This window comes from Ailuropoda melanoleuca, chromosome 8 (assembly GCF_002007445.2).
Source record: "Ailuropoda melanoleuca isolate Jingjing chromosome 8, ASM200744v2, whole genome shotgun sequence".
Lineage (NCBI taxonomy): Eukaryota > Metazoa > Chordata > Mammalia > Carnivora > Ursidae > Ailuropoda > Ailuropoda melanoleuca.
The window spans coordinates 113,380,027-113,398,592 of NC_048225.1; the positions used below are offsets into that span (position 1 = coordinate 113,380,027).

The 18,566-nt window shown below is 36.2% G+C and overlaps 1 pseudogene; it reads right to left on the reverse strand.

The window, feature by feature from the left end:
* The window catches only part of LOC109490385, a 63,232-nt pseudogene extending 45,374 nt beyond the window's left edge, over positions 1–17,858 (reverse strand).
* Between the last annotated feature and the right edge of the window lie 708 nt (positions 17,859–18,566).

An 18,566-nucleotide genomic window follows, 5' to 3' on the forward strand; every position in this document is an offset into this window, starting at 1 on the left:
GTGAGAAGCCCACCTCTCATTACCTTTGATATATTTACATATTTATTCAATGCTCCTCTACATAGACAATCTCCAGACTCTAGCAGGTGGCCATGTCACACAGAAGCTTTCCTCTTATGGACTGCACACCTGCTGGCCTACCATGCCTTTGCCTTGAACGTTCCAACACAGTGGTTCTTAACTTCTTTTTATACCATGAACCCCTTCAAGAAGTTGATATAAAAACTACCTTCTCTTTCCCCAGAAAATGCATATAAGCAAATCTGCACAAAAATGTCTACAATACCAAGAGGTTCATACCAGTTGCTTTAGGACATAAAAATGTACTTAATTTCTCTGATTCTTAGGGTTTTTTTTTAATGTGTACAACAATAGTGATAATAATAGTCCTGAGGGGAAATGACTTAAATAAGAAGTTATATTGACCATGCTTAAATACAGTGAGCAATGTATAAATGATGGTTATTAGAATTATCTTCCACAGTCAGTTCTTGATCCACATTATGATATTCAATCAGCTGCACTTTCATGTTCTAATAGTTTATTATTTGCTTCTTGGTTTCATTTACTAATATTTCTGAGTCTCATTTTCTTCTTCTCTAAAATGGTGATAATGATATGTATCATTAAGGGAACTTGTAAGAATTAAAGCTCATATTAAATAAGTCATTGATACGCAGGGACATCTGGGTGGCTCATTCGGTTAAGTGTCCCACTCTTGGTTTCAGCTCAGGTCCTGATCTTGGTGTCTTGAGATCAAGCCCCTCATGGGGCTCCACACTCAGCACTCAGCACAGAGTCTGCTTGGGATTCTCTCTCCCTCTCCCTCTGCCCCTCTAAAAAAATAAGCAATTGATATATATAAATATACATATATTTATATCATATATAAATATATGATAAAATTGATATATATACATACAAAATATGTTCAAAAGTGGTAATAATCACTGACATTTCTGTATTGTACTGGCATTTTCTTATCCTCTCAGGTTTGTTTGTTCCTTTTCTTATGTTTTGAGTGCTTTTCTCTAGCTATCTGGTAATTGATACCTCACTCATCCTTCAACAGTCAGATCAATTGTACCTTATCCTCAATGCTTCTTTGATCATTCCATATGAATTTTACTCTTTATGGTTCCCCCATGTTCCCTTCTCCTACATTCACCCTCTGGCAGATGTATCTGGACTTGATAATTCAAAGTAACTCCATTTATAGAGGTTAGATGCAAGAATCATCTATTTCAACTGCCATATAATAGGTTATACAAAAGATTAAGGCACTGTCCACTTTTATAACCATCACAACCTACGCAAAGATTCATGAGATAAATTCCATAGTAAAACTAATTCCTGAAAAGAGTTTATCTCTAGAAATGAAGTTACATATATGTTGCCTTTACATTGGAGGTGATGTGGGATGGAAAAACTGTGGGCTTTGTCAAGCAGATTCAAGTTCCGGAAATTATCATTTCCTCGCCCTGGGAACTTGGAAGATGATACACTTAATTTCCTTGAGGCTCACGCTGCTATTTTGTAAAGCGGGGATGATATATTTCTCTGAAAGGACTGTATTGAAGATTAAATCAAAATGTACAGTTAAAGAACTTGACAAATACAGGATAACAAGATATTCTAGTCCTCTGGTTTTGCCCATAATCTTTTCTTCTAATCCATTTATTGTTTTTTCTTAACTATTTTAAAACTTAGAGCTAGACTAAATGTCCTTTTTTAGGTAACATAATATCTAATCTACATGGTTTTATACACTTTTAAAATCCAAAATGAATTTTCAGGGTTCTAACTTTTAGAAGTAGAAATAGACTAATTTCTAAATAAATAAAATTAAAATATGCACATTTATTCAAATGGATTGCTTTTAATTTTTTAGAAAGTTAATAGACAAATAATACATTTAATGTAAATTTTCTACCCACATATAAGAATTTAAAAATAAATTGAGAGCATTTTGCTTTTAGGATAATAATGGGCTTTACTGGGGCGCCTGGGTGGCACAGCGGTTAAGCGTCTGCCTTCGGCTCAGGGCGTGATCCCGGCGTTGTGGGATCGAGCCCCACATCAGGCTCCTCTGCTATGAGCCTGCTTCTTCCTCTCCCACTCCCCCTGCATGTGTTTGCTCTCTCGCTGGCTGTCTCTGTCTCTGTCAAATAAATAAATAAAATCTTTAAAAAAAAAAATAATGGGCTTTACTAGATTTTTTTTTTTTTTTTACTGTGGTAAGACCACTTAGCATGAGCTCTACCCTCTGAAAAACAGGCACAGTGTTGTACAACAGATCTCTAGAACTTTTTATCTTGTGCCACTGAAACTTTATACCCTTTGAACAGCAACTCCATCTCCTCCTCTCTCTGCCCCTGGTAACCATCATTCTACTGTTTCTATGAGTTGATTATTTCAGATTCCTCATATTGATGCAGTCGTGCAGTATTTGTCCTTCTATGACTGGCTAAGTTCACAGAGCATGGTAACAGGGCATGTTTGTTTGTTGATGCTTCATGATCAAAATCATCCTTAGTAAACCTGGAGTCAAACTGTCTAGGTTAGAATTGTGGTTTCAGCAGTTAGAAGTGTAACATTGCACAAATTACTTAGTCACTCTGTGCCCCGGTTTCCTTATCTGTAAAATGGAGAAAATCATAGCATCTACTTAATTTGTTGAGAGTTAAGTTAATTTTTGTGAAGTGTTTCATATTGTTTCTGGTGCAGATTTTTAAAAAACAGTGTATAAATGTCAGCAAATTTTAAAAAGAGAAAATGAGGGGCACCTGGGTGGCTCAGTTGGTTAAGCGTCCTTACTTCAGCTCAGATCCTGGAATCAAGCCCTGAGTTAGACTCCCTGCTCAGCGGGGAGACTGCTTCTCCCTCTCCCTCTGCTTTTCCCCTTGCTTATGCTCTCACTCTCAAATAAATAAATAAAATCTTTAAAAATAAAAATAAAAGAATAAAAAGGGAAAATGAAAGACAATACCTCCTCATTATTAACATATTGAAATGATACAGTATAATATCCTACAACCTTTTAAATATCAAAATGGCGTCCATACAAACAACAGCAGAGACATTCTAAGGATCTTCTGATCGTATATTAAGCCAAATGACCAGTCTCATACTGACCTACGGCAGAGTCACCAAAATGGCCAGTTTGCCCCATCTCTATATAGGCATTTGTTACGTGGCCTTGTCTTTAAGAAAGGTTAGCACAGTTCTCAGAACCACATTGTGATGGGTATGTGGTCACAGATTAAAATCTAAACCTCAAATCTCAAGTCAGTTCAGTTAAATCTACGAAACTGGAACAGGGAAGTAAAATTATCTAAATTTGTTGTGTGGCAAACAGGCATCCATTTTAACTGAATCCTCTTATCTTTTCAATTGGTTGTCTTGGCATCTGTAGTGGCTTTAGGATAAACACTTAAGAAGTGAATACAATACTTATCTCCCTCACCATTCAGACTGATGATTGTAGTTTGACAACCTAAGATGAAAGATCTATTCGGACTGCAAATAGTTATTACTACGGGATGTGAGCATTTTCAAAGATGAACCCAATGTACAATTTTAGGGCCATAAACTGGCTTCAATTACTACTATTCTCGTGTAAGTGTTTATATTTCAAAGGTATTTCGATCAGAAAAATATAATTTTTTAAAAATCTCAAGGCCATTTGTGTTCTTTTGGGTTACTTCTAAAGTTTAGATGCAGTGTTTATCAAAATTGTTTGTCTTGTAGAGGTAAGAATGACATTTTTAGACTACGAGCTACAAATTTAGGAATGGTCTGTCAGATAATCAGACCTATAAATAAGAACTGGAAGCAGCTGGAACAGAATTGGATTCCTCTGGATAATTGGCATACATGTCACCCACGGAGAAGCAAGTACTCTGTCTAAAATAATGTTGACTGATGAGACAGGACATGTCTTCCCACATACGCCACACATTTTCACAGAAAAAAAAAAAAACCCTCAATGTCCAGAATATTTTAAGTTTCACGGCTATGTACTTTGAAATCAAATGGACCAGTTTCTTGAAACCTTAGCAAAAGGAGGCAAAATGTCAAACATTCTTATAATCAATCCCAGGTTCGTGTTTTGGAAACTGAACTTTCCAGGAAGTACAACAGATTATAAAATAAATAGTTCAAGTAGAAAAGGCTCCATTAAACATATTTATAAAACGTCTGCCTTTGAGCTAATTAAATAGCACTATTCATGGTTAGCAGTAGGAAAATATGCCTCTGGTTTCTAGAAGATGTCTCTTCACATCAAGGAAAATAAGGAGTACATTAAGAAAGCACTTTGGAAAGTGGTAAAGAATGTGTCAGTTAATCAGAATTATCTATAAAGTGACCACGACATTCACCTTTATAAAACCACCCATAAAGTTAAATATCATCACGAAATCAGTTTTTGGTGCTGGTATATTGGTGAAAAGACACAATCACTCATACATACAGAAAGGCAAAATGGTACATTAGAAAATAATACCTAGTTGAGGGAACTTATCCCATTTGAGAAAATCTGTTGCTATATATAAGAATTGTTTATTTGCTTGTCCTTAGAATTACAAATAATCGTAACTAAATTTAGTGTTCGTTTCTATCTCTAATTTATTTACTTAACTATTTTAAAGATTTTATTTATTTGAGAGAGAGAGCATAAGCATGGGGAAGGAGCAGAGGGAGAGGGAGAAGCAGTCTCCCTGCTGAGCAGGAAGCTGATGTGGGGCTCAATCCCAGGACACTGGGATCATTACCCGAGCCAAAGGCAGACGCTTAACCAACTGAGCCACACAGATGCCCCTGAGATGCTAATTTATAAGCCACATTGATCATGGAATTTAAAGGAAAAAGCAGGGCACCTGGGTGGCTCAGTCGTTAAGCATCTGCCTTTGGCTCAGGGCGTGATCCCAGGGTTCTGGGATCGACCCCCACATCAGGCTCCTCTGCTGGGAGCCTGCTTCTTTCTCTCCCACTCCCCCTGCCTGTGTTCCCTCCCTCGCTGGCTGTCTCTCTCTCTCTGTCAAATAAATAAAAAAAACCTTTAAAAAAATAAATAAATAAAGGAAAAAGAATAAATAGAGCTACAATATGATATTAAAAGAAAACTCCCAACAAATAAATTTTGGACATATGTCTAAAACTATTATTTATGACCAAGAAATGCTGATTTTAGCAAATATTTTTTCAGGTCTGAAGACATGGGATATGGAGCATAAAATACAATCTGAATTCCTGTTATTCATTTATTCGATAAATAATTATTGAGTACCTAAATTATTCATTATAATTAATCCCTATCCAGAGGAAGCAGTGAGGTATGTATACAAATAAGGAAATAGACAGCTACTGTGTGCCAAGCATTATAATAGTCACTGTTTGTTATGTCCAACTATTTTAAATGGTGCCTGGTATAGGTTAGGACTCCACTTTGCCTCTGAGACAACTGAGGGTCAGAGAGGCTCCCTAATTTGCTAAACACCTAGAATTAAAACCAAGATCAGTGTTGTTGCTAAACTTTTTCAAGTACGATGATGGCATATAGCTATACTTTGGGGAGAAATATCATATTTAAATTCAGTTTAATAAACCTGCTTTCAGAACTGAGAGCTAGAAGAAATGTCCTTGTGTTTCTCTATCTCTGTCTTCTTCTGCATTAATCATCTCTTGAAAATACAGCTACTCGGGATAGATTGCTGGCCAAGATTTCACTATTAGCAATTGGTTCCATGGGCTATTGCCTATAAATTAACCATACCCATTAAGCCAACTTTTTAAAGGATTTTTATGAGTCTAGAGAACTAACTAGAAGAGTTGTGGTTGCATTTTTATATAAACTACTGTCACTCTAAAAATAACATGGTTCCTACAAATTCAGTATTTAAAACTAACTCATTAGTTGTGGCTGATAGACCCTATCTGGACTTGTCAATAAAGATTTTAGTTTATGAAAGTTAGAATTATAGTCTGAGGGAGGGGTGCAGGGGCACCATTTTCTGCCCTTAAGAACCAGAGGACAGAGTTCATGCCAACCGCAGTCCCTGGAAAGAGGGATGTGGGAATCCCAGAAAACAGAAAGTAATAGGGGAACTCCAACATTTTGTATATAAAATTTGCCAAAATATTTGGCTGACCATGAGACTATGCATGATCTAAAATTAAAGCATCCAGTTCAGGGTAAAAGACCTGAATTTTGATATGAGCTGCCTCCCAAAAGGCAATGTTTGCAGTTTAAATCCAACCACATTAACTGCTCAATAAAACTAAAATCAAGACTCTTCAGAAGATTACAACAGCGTTCTGGGCCTCTACAACACCACAGTAACCCTGTTCATTATATAATCCAGGAAAATGTTACTCATTCTCAAAGGAAAATGCAATAAATGGAAACCAATCCTAAGATGATCCAGATGTTGGAATTAGCAGACAAGAATTTAAGCAGCTTTTAATTACTAAACTGTACAATATAAATGATATTATGGCTCTAATGAATAAATAGATGGGAAATCTCAGTAGAGAAATAGAAAGTATACAAAGAAATCAGGTACAAATTCCAGAACTGAAAATTGCAACCTCTGAAATAAAAATTCACTGGTTGTGTTTAACAGCAGAAAGGAGATAAAAAGAAAAAAAAAAGAATCCATAAATTTCAAAATAGATCAATAAAGATAGACTAGTATAGACATTACGTACTTTTTATTCTTTTCCCTCTTTATTTTTTGTCTTTTAAGGTTTTATTTTAATTCCACTTAGTTAACATACAGTGTTATATTAGTTTCAGGTGTGCAATATAGTGATTCAACACTTCATACATCACCCAGTTCTCATCACAAGTGCGCTCCTTAATCCCCATCACCTATTTCACCCATTCCCCCCACCCCACCCCCGATTACCATCAGTTTGTTTTCTGTTATTTAAAGAGTCTGTTTCTTGATTTACCTCTCTCCCTTCTTTTTCCCTTTGTTCATTTGTTTCATTTCTTAAATTCCAAATATGAGTGAAATCATATGGCATTTGTTTTTCTCTGACTGACTTATTCCACTTAGTGTAATACTCTGTAGGTCCATCCAAGTCGGTGCCAATGGCAGGTTTCATGCTTTTTTATGGCTGACTAATACCCCATTATATATATATATATATATATATATATATATATTATATCTCACATCTTTATCCATTCATCAATCGATGGACACTTGGGCTTCCTCCATATCCTGGTCATTGTAAATAATGCTGCTATAAGCATAGGGGTGCATGTATCCCTCTGAATTAGTGTTTTTGCATTCTTTGGGTAAATACCCAGTACTGCAATTGCTGGGTCATAGGGTAGTTCTATTTTTAATTTTTTGAGGAATCTTTATACTGTTTTCCAGAATGACTGTATCAGTTTGCATTCCCACCAATGGTGTATGAGGGTTCTTTTTTTTTGTTTAAATAAATACAGCTTTAAAATTTCACTAACTTTGGATCCTATCTGAGAAAATGATTTGATTATTCTCTCCTATATTATGATCTCTAATATTGTGTTAAGACAAAATTTTCTAAAAATGCCTTAACCAAACAAAAAAAACAGCAATAACAAATTTTTTTGTGCTCTATATTATGGCGAGGGCTTATTTCTACATGTTGACATTTTTTTTTTTTTAAGATTTTATTTATTTATTCAACTGAGATAGAGACAGCCAGTGAGAGAGGGAACACAAGCAGAGGGAGTGGGAGAGGAAGAAGCAGGCTCATAGCAGAGGAGCCTGATGTGGGGCTCAATCCCATAGCGCCGGGATCATGCCCTGAGCAGAAGGCAGACGCTTAAACGCTGTGCCACCCAAGCGCCCCCTACATGTTGACATTTTAACAACCTTAGCATCTATCAAATGTATTCCACAACATATCTTTAGTTACAAACTATGTGATGCTGTTAATGTTAAATGTTATTTTTGTGGGCTGTTCAGACTCTGGTATCTTTGTCTTTAGTCTAAGTTCTTATCTTAGGCAGGTGACTTAGGCTATGCTTCTCCTCAAATTCCTCAAATTCCAAAGACTTATTTATATATCAAAAATGACCACTTCTTAATTTTATAATGAAAGATATACTAGATTCTGGGAAATGGTCATTTTTCTTATGCTGTTTTATTTCCTAATGTGAAGCTACCTGAAGAAAATAAGTGAAAATCAGAAGCTTTATGAGTATTAGAATCAGAGCAAAAGTGTGGTCTTAAGGGAGATTTTCATGAAGCAAGCACAGCCCAATAATGTTCCTTTCTTCAAAAAAATATAACTATAACTTCTTGGGAGAAAATGGTCACTGATTTTCCTTAGGTTCTTTAACATGATAATCTTTCCAATTTGTTTAATATTTACTTTGGACTATTGATCTAAAAGTTATCTAAAGTCTTCCATATTTCTTTGTACTCTCAAGAACATGGGAACTCAAAAGAATATAAAATTAAATACAAAAGAACTAGGATCGATCATCTAGTATCAGCACATCCTCTCCTTCATAAAGCATGGGAGTGTTAATAGGAAATTTGCTTCTCCCCAGTTTCTACTCTTCTGGATTCAGCATTGATTAGTGATTTCTGATTTTCAAACTGTGTTTGATTTCTACAAAATTTTCAATTGTTTTCAATCTTTCTTCAATGTAAAAGACTTAGGTCACTTTTGTGGCAGTGTAGCCCCTTGTAGTACATATGTACATTTCCATCTGAAGTGTCTTCCCCTTATTTCATCTTTTCTTTGAATCACATTCTAATAAGAAGAAGAACACTGGATCCTGTTATCCTTCTAATGTTCAACCTGATGTTCACCTTAGAGATCCAGGCTTATAATGACCACTTTCGAGTCCTTCAGATTTAAAAATACTTTCCTTTCTAAAGCCTTAACAGAACATTTTCTTGTGATTAGAACCAAGAAACCAGCAAAATCTAAAAGCACCTTTATCTTGTTTAATTTTGTTACTGCTTTATTCTACATGACAGGCAAATTATCTATTTCCATTTATTTTTGAACAAATGAAAACAAAGAACAGATATTGCCCATTTGAGCAATAGTAGTTTTACATCACATTTTAACTCATGGGAACCCTAATGAATTCTTGTTATTGAAGTGATAGATGATCGATTTTTGAGTCAGAGAAGCAGTTCAAAACTAGTTCTACTTTCAATTGCTTCCCTAAATCTCCATTAGGATCATTTAGATTTTCTTTTTTACCCCCTTTCTCCTAGGAAGAAATGAGGTTTTTGTTTGCAGGAAATAATAATGACATGCTCTATTCTAATACAAAAGTTTGCATTTTGGAAGCACAGGTATGATAATGATGGAGACTAAATTAAATATGCACGGCCCATGTAAATAGCCAGCATTTCTTCTATAGTCTCCTAATGCCATGAGCTGAGCATTCACAAAGACTAGATTTCTCCTGGTGCTGACAAAGTGAGGATGAAACTAGAAAAGCTCTAACAGCAGTGGTGCTTTATACACCATGAGTACTTTAAGATTAAAAATGCAGTTTTATCTCAGTGTGAGGCCAATGTTAATAACTAGTCCTATTCAAGGGAAGCTTCAAGAATTCTATAATTGAAAGTTGCCCAATTGTGCATGGACTAACCTAACTTTTTTGAGTAGCACGATTCATCTTAGTCAGTATTTCACTTAAATAACAAAGTTTCCAGAAAGCAGCAAATCCCTTTACTTTATGTATTATCAACTTTGATGCCCTGAATGTGTTTCTGCTTTTGCAAATGATGGTTCATGTAAATAGCACTCTGGCAGATTCTGATTACAAAATCAGGCAGGCAGAAAAATTCATTTATGGTTAAAAGAACAGCAGATGTTATAATACTCGATCTTCAGCAAAACAATGATCACTTTACCTACAGCTAACTTATCCGTTGTCATGGCACACATTCTTACAAGTTAATTTTTTATGCTTCTTTTGATTGATTTTTTTAACCGAGCAATGTTTTTTTCAGCTATCTTCATTTATATTCTATTTTCTGATTATTGAGATTTTGTCTGTTAAACTAATTATATTGGAACACCAAGTTCACTTAAAAAATGAGAAATTACAACTTCCATAATTGCATATTTATATGAATGATATGAAAACCCCCAGTGATGATCCATGGGTGTGTGTATTACAACAATTTCTTTTGATTTTTGACAGATATCCCAGAGGAAAAAAATAATAAAATAGGGTCTCCTTCATTGTTTCTCACAGTGGGATTCAGCTTTATGTCTGCTTCTTTTCGATCTACTTGACAAAACATAAATCTGGACTCTAGACTCATTTAGGTGCCACTTGCAAATCTCCATCCAGGGGAAGTTAATAAATGTCTGCATTCATGGCATCATTTAATGTCTCCTCTTCAGTTATTTGAGATTATCCTGAAGCTAGTATTTATGTGATGAACTTAGATTTATTAGATATGCATGTCCAGACTTTGCAATTTAATATCTTTTATAAGTTCACTGAGATAGGTCAACTTAAACATACAGGCTATTGTCCAACATTGTCACATTCATGTTCTTGAGCAAAAATTTCTCACGAACTATTGAAATGTAGCGTGCAGGTTGGAATCTTGGCGCGATTGTTCGCCTGCCCATCTGTCATCATTATTTTGCCCGTTCACATTGTGATATGCCAAGATGAACTGGAAACAGAAGCCAACAAAGGTCTGAATGAGGGATCTAGCCTTCAGGACACACAACCAAACTTATTCTTCTCCTGTAAAATGTTCTTAACAAAGAGCAAATGGATGAGATCTTTTGAAAGGATTTTCCTAATGGTTGTCTTCCAAAAGTAAAAAATTGTAAGCAGTAACAATTTGCTTGGATTGTACTTTGGTGATATTCATATCCCATAACAAGATTTACAACTTCTATTTTCAAATCTTAGATTGTAGTATGCAATAATTTTTTGCAACCTGCTATTTATTAGAATTGTGACCAGGGACAACTTATGTTAGTATTTAGGAATATCCAGTTTAATAAGAGCATGAGTAGAGTCTGAAAGAAATATCTTAGCACAAGGACTTCATAGAAAGAAGGTGAAAGATCCATAGGGAAGTGAGAAGGTAGTGGAGAAAGTAAAAAAACCTAAGGTCCAGGGATAAAAGCAAATTAGGGACCAAAGGTAAATTCAAGGGCATCATTTCAGAGCAGGATAGCAAGCTTGGAGTAACCTAGATGAATTTTTCCAAAATGTATTTCCATTTTGGTGCCTTAAATGCACAGTGTTAAATAATCTGACATTAGCACTCCCTGGAGGTAGGTAGTTATCAAATCTCTTCAAACCTTATAGAATTCTAGAAACAATGCTGCTTCAGGCACCGATAATTATACTGACTAAGTAACTGGATAATCTGGAGAAAAATTCTCCTTTTAGCTTTTGTCCCAGTAGCTTGATACAATCTACATAATAAACTAATTTCTGAGTATATATACAGTAGAAAAAGGAAACATCCACAACTCCCCCCAGTTTTAGTACTTTTAAGGCCAATTCATAAAACATTAAACTGAGAAAAACTTTCTGGGCGGTGGATACAAATTAACAAGGATTCAGAATTTTTCTTGAAAGTCATGAGTCAAAATGATCGTTTTCACAAAGAAAAATTATAACCTTGTTGATATTTTCCATTATTTCCTATCCCTAGGTATATGCTGAAACACTAAAATCTCCCCTTGCATCTACACAAAACTTGTATCAAGATTGCTTATTCTCAGCAAGAAAGATAAACTAGAGACAGAAGTAAAAGCTTCTTCTCTAGTGACCTCTTAACTTCAAATTCAATGACAGGCTCCATTTTCTTCTGCATATTGCATGAAAGTAAATGTTATGGACTGAAAATCTGTGTCCTCCAAAAACTCATATGTTGGAAGCCTAACCCCCACTGAGATGATTTTAGGAGGTGATGCTTTGGTGAGGTGATTAGGTCATGATGATGGAGCTCTCATGAATGGATTTAGCACTCATTAAATAAATAAATAAATAAATAAATAAACAAACAAACAAACAAATACCCAGAGAGCTTCCTTGTCCTTTCCATCATATGAAGATGTAATATAAAGACGCTACTGTGAGCCAGGAAACAGACCTTCACAAGACACCAACCTTGGATGCCCAAGCCTCCAAACTGTGAGAAATAAATTTCTGTTATTTATAAGCCACTCAGTGTATGGTATCATGTTAGAGCAGCCCAAATGGATGAAGACAGTAGACAGTTTCAATGTGGGATCCCAAAGTGTCTGTAAATAAAATTAATTCTCATTATGCTTTGTTTCTGTTATAGTTTTATGCATTTTATCCTAGATATATAAAAAACAGTATTTAGAGAAGGAACCCATAGCCTTTATGAGATTGTCAAAGGGATCTAAGATGCATAAAAAGTAAAGACAAGTTCTAAAGGCTAGAAAGAACACAAGCTCTACTGGAGAATGCTAGAAACTTGGCAGTGAAGATGTCTACTTGATGCTAAAACAATAAGGCATATCCAGTGAAACAAGCAGTGAAATGACACTTGATTACATTTTTCAGTCTGTTCTGTTGGCATCAATAGAAACAGATCATTAATAACTAACACAGATTGCATACTTCCTTTTTAGATCTGGGGCCTCTTACTGGATTCAGTTTGCAACACACCAAACACAAAGTAAACAAACAAGCCATCAAGTAAAATGCCATATAGGTCCAGGGTCACAATTAAATTATGCCAAAAATAATCTCATTGAGTATCTAAATTGTCTGCTGACCATACCCTGAAATAGATTAATTGGTAATTTTCAGATACTTGTAGGAAACATGTTAAGTAGGGAAAATTAACTATGTATATTTACCCAACAAATGAATTTATGTGTGAGAGACGAATTGTAAGTTTCCTTCCATAAGTTATGTGAAAGGGGTTCACAATTCTGTGTTCTGTGTTTCATAGTTTATAGGTCTTTCATGTTTTATTTTATTGCTACTTTAAATTCCATCCTAAGAAATATTAGGCCACTATTTTAAGAAAGATAGAATCTGTTTATGGTTTGATTTCTCTCAGGCTGCAATACATGCTTTCACACCTTTAAAAATACATCACTCTTCTTCATTTTCTGAAGAGTTGGAATTTATGATTATCTTCCATTGCAGGCAATGACTTCAATTTACAAGAAGTGTAATGGAGATTCCTTTTTCATTTTTCAGAACAGAAAAGATTCAGCCTTATTGTGTAAGTTTTGACTCCCTAGAAAGCTTCACGAAGGTCAACATCTTACATAAAAGTGAGATGTAGAGTCTTTTAAGATTTAAAACAAATCTAAATATGTTGTGTGATCATCATCAGAAGTAAACTGTCTTATTACAAAAAGCTCTGTGGTGCATTAGTCAATTAATCATCTTTCTAATGGTTAGTATCTCTTCAGTGTGCCATTTGTCATGACATTTATCCAATATGGTACTTTATGTGGATAATAATGAGGGAGAAATAAAAATATACATCTAAACTCTCCATAGAGGTAATTATGTTGTCAAATTTACAGGTAATGAGAAAGTTTTCTAAGCTTTGAATACATTCTAACATGGACTGTCGAGGTGTTTTTGTTTTTGTTTGCCAACTTTCTCAACGAACTATTTTTACAAGTGAAGTTCCACACACACAAACAAAACAAATCAAAAAGACAATTCTAAGGATGTGTTTAGAAACATAAAATTTAAAAAATTTTAAAAAAAGTCAGTGTGAAATGATCGATTGCTGAATGTGGGAGAATATTTTATTCTGTCTTAAAAGAATATTTATTGAAGTCAGTGGTCAGCAAAGTTTCCTATTACCTGATAACACTGTGGCTTTGTGGATTTTTTTCTCAGAAATTAACCTTAACATATAGAGTCACTTCTGTAAGTTCTTGGATACTAATGTGACCTCCCTACTCCAAGAATTTGAAAATAAGAAAAATCACATTGACCACTGAACATTACAATATGGAAATAAAAGGTAATGATTCAGACTGGAGAAATCGCTGTTATGGGGGGCCTGGTTGTACTTAAGGTTCATATGACTAGTACATTGCTTATTTTTTCCAGTTGTGCAGGCCAAGGACCTTGCACTCATCACTTCCTCTTCCTATTATTTATATTTTACTTCCAATCCTCCCCCAAATTCTGAAAGCCCTACCATTGAAATCTGTCATCACCTCTATGGTCTCCAGTCCTTTCCAAGGAGTGAATTTCTTTTGGTGGGATTGTTGTAATACCCTCTTAACTGGTCTTCCTAGCTCTGCCTAGTGTCTCTGCAGCTTGTTGTCAACACAGCAACCAGAGAGGTACTGTTAAAATGTGCATTAGATCAAGTGTTCTCCATCTTGAACTCCCTCAAAGTCTCCTTAGTTATTCAGAGAAGTCAACATCTTTAGAATGACTGAAATGGCCCAGTAGAATGTGTTCTTCGCGGCCTACTTATGCCCCCATCACCAGTTCCCATTTCATTTTCTGTTACTTATCTCTTTGCTCACTTTATTCTGGCCACACTGACTATTCAAGAGTATTCACACACATATTCATGGAACTGAAAAGGCCAGGTCCTGTTTCAGGAATGCACCACTTTCCGTTCCCTTTGCCTAGAGCACTCTACACCATTGAGATTCTGGCCAGCCTTCCTCACTTTCTTTAAATCTTGATTCCATGCCCTCTTCTCAGTATAGGCTTCCCTAATGACCCTATTTAAAATGACATCACTGGGGCACCTGGGTGGCTGAGTCAGTTAAGCAGCTGCCTTCTCCACAGTGTCCTGGGGAGTCTGTTTCTCCCTCTCCCTCTGCCCATCCCCCTACCCCAGTTGTGCTCTCTCTCCTCTCACTCTCAAATAAATAAATAAAATCTTTAAATAAATAAATAAATAAACACAATAAAATGACATCACTGGTTACCCTTGACCGCTTCTCCCCAATACCGCATTCATTTTCTTGATTTATTTGCACTTACCATCTAACCTACTACATAGTTTATTTATTTTGTTTATGTTTCTCCACATTAGAAAGATCTATCGGAGTAGATACAGTTGTCTATTTTATTCACTGTGGTATCCCAGCACCAAGACAGTGCTTTGTACAGGGTAGAAATTCTACTCTTATTTGCTGAATGAATAAATAAAGGAATGAGTGAATCATAGAAGGAAGATTTATAAAGTGACAGATATGCAAATTTCCTGAAGTTACAATATAGCTTCCATATCAAGACAAGCCCAAATTTAATAAATTCACATATGTGAAGAGAGAATATATCAGAGAGAAGGGGGATAGGGAGCCTCAACATGTAGGCGTAAAACATCATGGACACAAAATTTATCAGCATTCTCTGCCTTATGAAATCCTGTAAAGGATTTCCAGCCTCACTGGTGATTTGGTGAGCTCTATCTGTCAGGTTACCCTAAATTAATGCCAGTAACATTAAATTCTTCTAATGAACTCCTTTGGCTCTCACTTTCACCTATCAACATCTGACTTCCCCTTAGGTCTGCTCACAGGTTAAAAATGATCACATGGAGTGGGACTTATGATTCAGATTACATATTCCTATGTAATAAATAGAGAGAATGCACTTCTGTGCACTCTGATGAATAGGTTCAGAGATTAATAAGCTGATTCTTCTTTTATTTATTCCCTCATTCAATAAACATCCTGATGTAGGATGGTCCACCATCCTAGTTTGTCCAGGGCTGAGGAGGTTCTTGAGATGTGGGACCTTCTCTATTAAAACTAAGAAAGTCCTGGGGAGACCAAGACAAGTTGGTCATCTCAGCTACTACATGTCAGACACTGTAATAAATGCTAGGAATAAAAACATGTTGGCTATTACATAGTTCCTTCTTTGACTCTCTGAGAAATCTCTTTATCACCTACATTTGCCAATAGGGAATTGATTTTTTATTGTCTCAAGCATATCAGTTAAATTCAGCAAGTGTTTATATACAATATCTACTCTCTGTAAGCATTTTGGAACTAATAATCTATAATCTATTTTCAAATGAAAAAAATTAGACTAATTAGGGAAACAGCACAATAAAAGGTATGGTAAATTTAATTTGATATAGTGAGGATTTATCAAGCCTATATTTATTTGTCAGACATGATTTGGGTGCTAGGAATACATACGATAAATTTTTAAAATATGAGCAGGGCTTAGCAGTCTCTAAATGGCTTCTTAGCTCCAGTTTAAATTGTCTGGGTCTTTTTCCAGGACATCTGTCCATCAGAACAGACTATCAAGGGAAAACAAATATCTCATTAAATATGTAACTTACCCTTCATGCCTTTTGGGAGCTAGGAGAATCAGCCACTATCTGTTTTTCCTAGCATCCAACCAAAAGGTGTAATTTCTCTTTTGCTAGATGCAATCACAGAAGTCTAAGAGACTGCATCCATTTGTTTCAGAGAGCAAGAAAAAGTTACTTTTATTATAAACATTAAAGAGTTAAATCACCTACACAGACAATCTCACACTATGGAAACCAACTCACATGCCGCAGTTCCGGCCAAACATCAGAAACTCTGGTTCTTTGCCTGTGTGTAGGTTTCTTTAGTCTCTGCTGCAGGTGATTTAAGAAGTTCTATCACTACCATGGGTCCTGTCTGGACTTTGATGAAAATCATCTTTGTTCAGCAGCATTAGTTCCCCATTATCTTATGGAGAGGCATGAGAGCCAGGATCTAAACAAAAAAGAAAGACCATCATATGTCTTTATTTATCCCAGCACTTAAGGACTTGAAAATATTTTCCTCCGCAACAAATCTACAAAGCAGTCTTTGGGTAGGAACTGCAGCTTTTCTTTAGACCTAGAGAGAAACGTGCTTATGCAGTCTTCTGTTAGAAATTCTCCATCCCACGCATTAATAGAGACAACCTGATGATAAGTCTTCAAAGCTAATACACTAGTAGCTATATCTTCAGTTTTCCCTCAGTTCTTTCTTCAAATACTGTTTCCAGTTGTGACCGTCACTGTTCCCATGCCTCCCTGGAGAAGGTTTCAGTCAGCAAATTTAGGAGCTCGTCACCATGGTGATGCTAGTGTTACACAGCCTAATTTGAATCTCCAGCAGAAAATGGGGCAGAGAGATAGCAAGATAGAAAGCATTTTGAGAATTATGGAATTTAACACTGATGCTCCAGCAAACGCCCTCAAACAAACAAAATGGTCCAGAGTGAAACTTTCATCGTGGTTCCACTGATCAGGGCTTTACATTGGATAGCTCAAAGTTCTTAAATTCTACATGTCGAAAACGAAACTCATCATGACCAATCCCTCAATGGTCTTTTTCTTTTTCTACATTCCCACTTCATTCCAATTAATGGAGCTACAAACCATTTATACCATGGGCCTAGGAGCTATTACCAATTCCTCCGTCCTCACCACTTCTGTCCAATTACTCACCAGTGAACTCCACCAGTCAATCCACAAAGACTGGGGAGATTGTCCATGGAGACTGAGTTTAAATTTACTGTCATTTCATTTTATCTATTAAACAAGCAAGAAACAGTGCAAAGGTTATACACAAGTAAACTTAAACCCAAATAAGTGGACTCAACTGCCCCAAAGCCTCCTTAACTTCTCCCAGAATTGTGCCAAGAGAGTGACGGTCAGACAAGGCCACGTGGAATTAAAAAAAAAAAAATCCACCAATTGAAGAAGCCCAGATGTGACGCTTGTGTTTATCTTGGTGTATTTGGCTAGGGTGGGGGCCATGAAAATACTGAGGGGTCCCCATACTGTGGTATAAAGGAGTGTGCACTGGTCCCAGTCACATAATCCCAGGGTATCTGTCCTACTGCACCATCGGGTCTCTTGAGTTGTCAACTGCGCAGATGGGTCCATGGCCACACCAAGGCCGTCCACTCTACTTTAAAGAGCTCTGGCTTTACTGCCTCCTACTCCCTTCCACCACCATTGCTTTGGTTCAGGCTCTGACCACCTCTTACGGTTCAGGCTCACCTCACTATAACCCGTCATCTGCAGTGCAGCCAGTTAGCTTTCTAAAATGCAGGCACCTGACATCACTCGTGGGTTCAAAACACTTTATGATGCCTTGTCGAATAAAGTCCAAACTCCTCACTGTGGTACAAAGACCTTTTGTGCCCTAGCCCCTGATTTTTTTTCTCTGATTACTTCCCTGATTATTTCCCACCACTGTCCCACTCAACATCTCCTTTCCAGCAAATGCCGACATTGCAGGTCTGTGGCTATGGGAGGCTATGTAGCTCCGTGCCTGCCTTTGCCCGTGGTATCCTCCCACCGTGCCTTTGTTATTCAATATCCATGTATTTACAGCCGACTCTATGCCCAGTTGCTAGGTTCTGAGGATCCAAAGTCAGGTAAGACATGCTTTTCTGCAAAAAATTTGGTATTTGGGAGAAATTCAAACATATAAATCAATAGGCATGATAGAAAGTGATAAATTTTTAGTAAGGTCATATAAAAATTATTATAGGAGCCCAGAGGAACGTTCACTAAGGGGATGATGGGAGGAGGATGGGCACCGAAGACTTCTTTATATTTTTGTTAAATTTTTACGGAATTTTTACA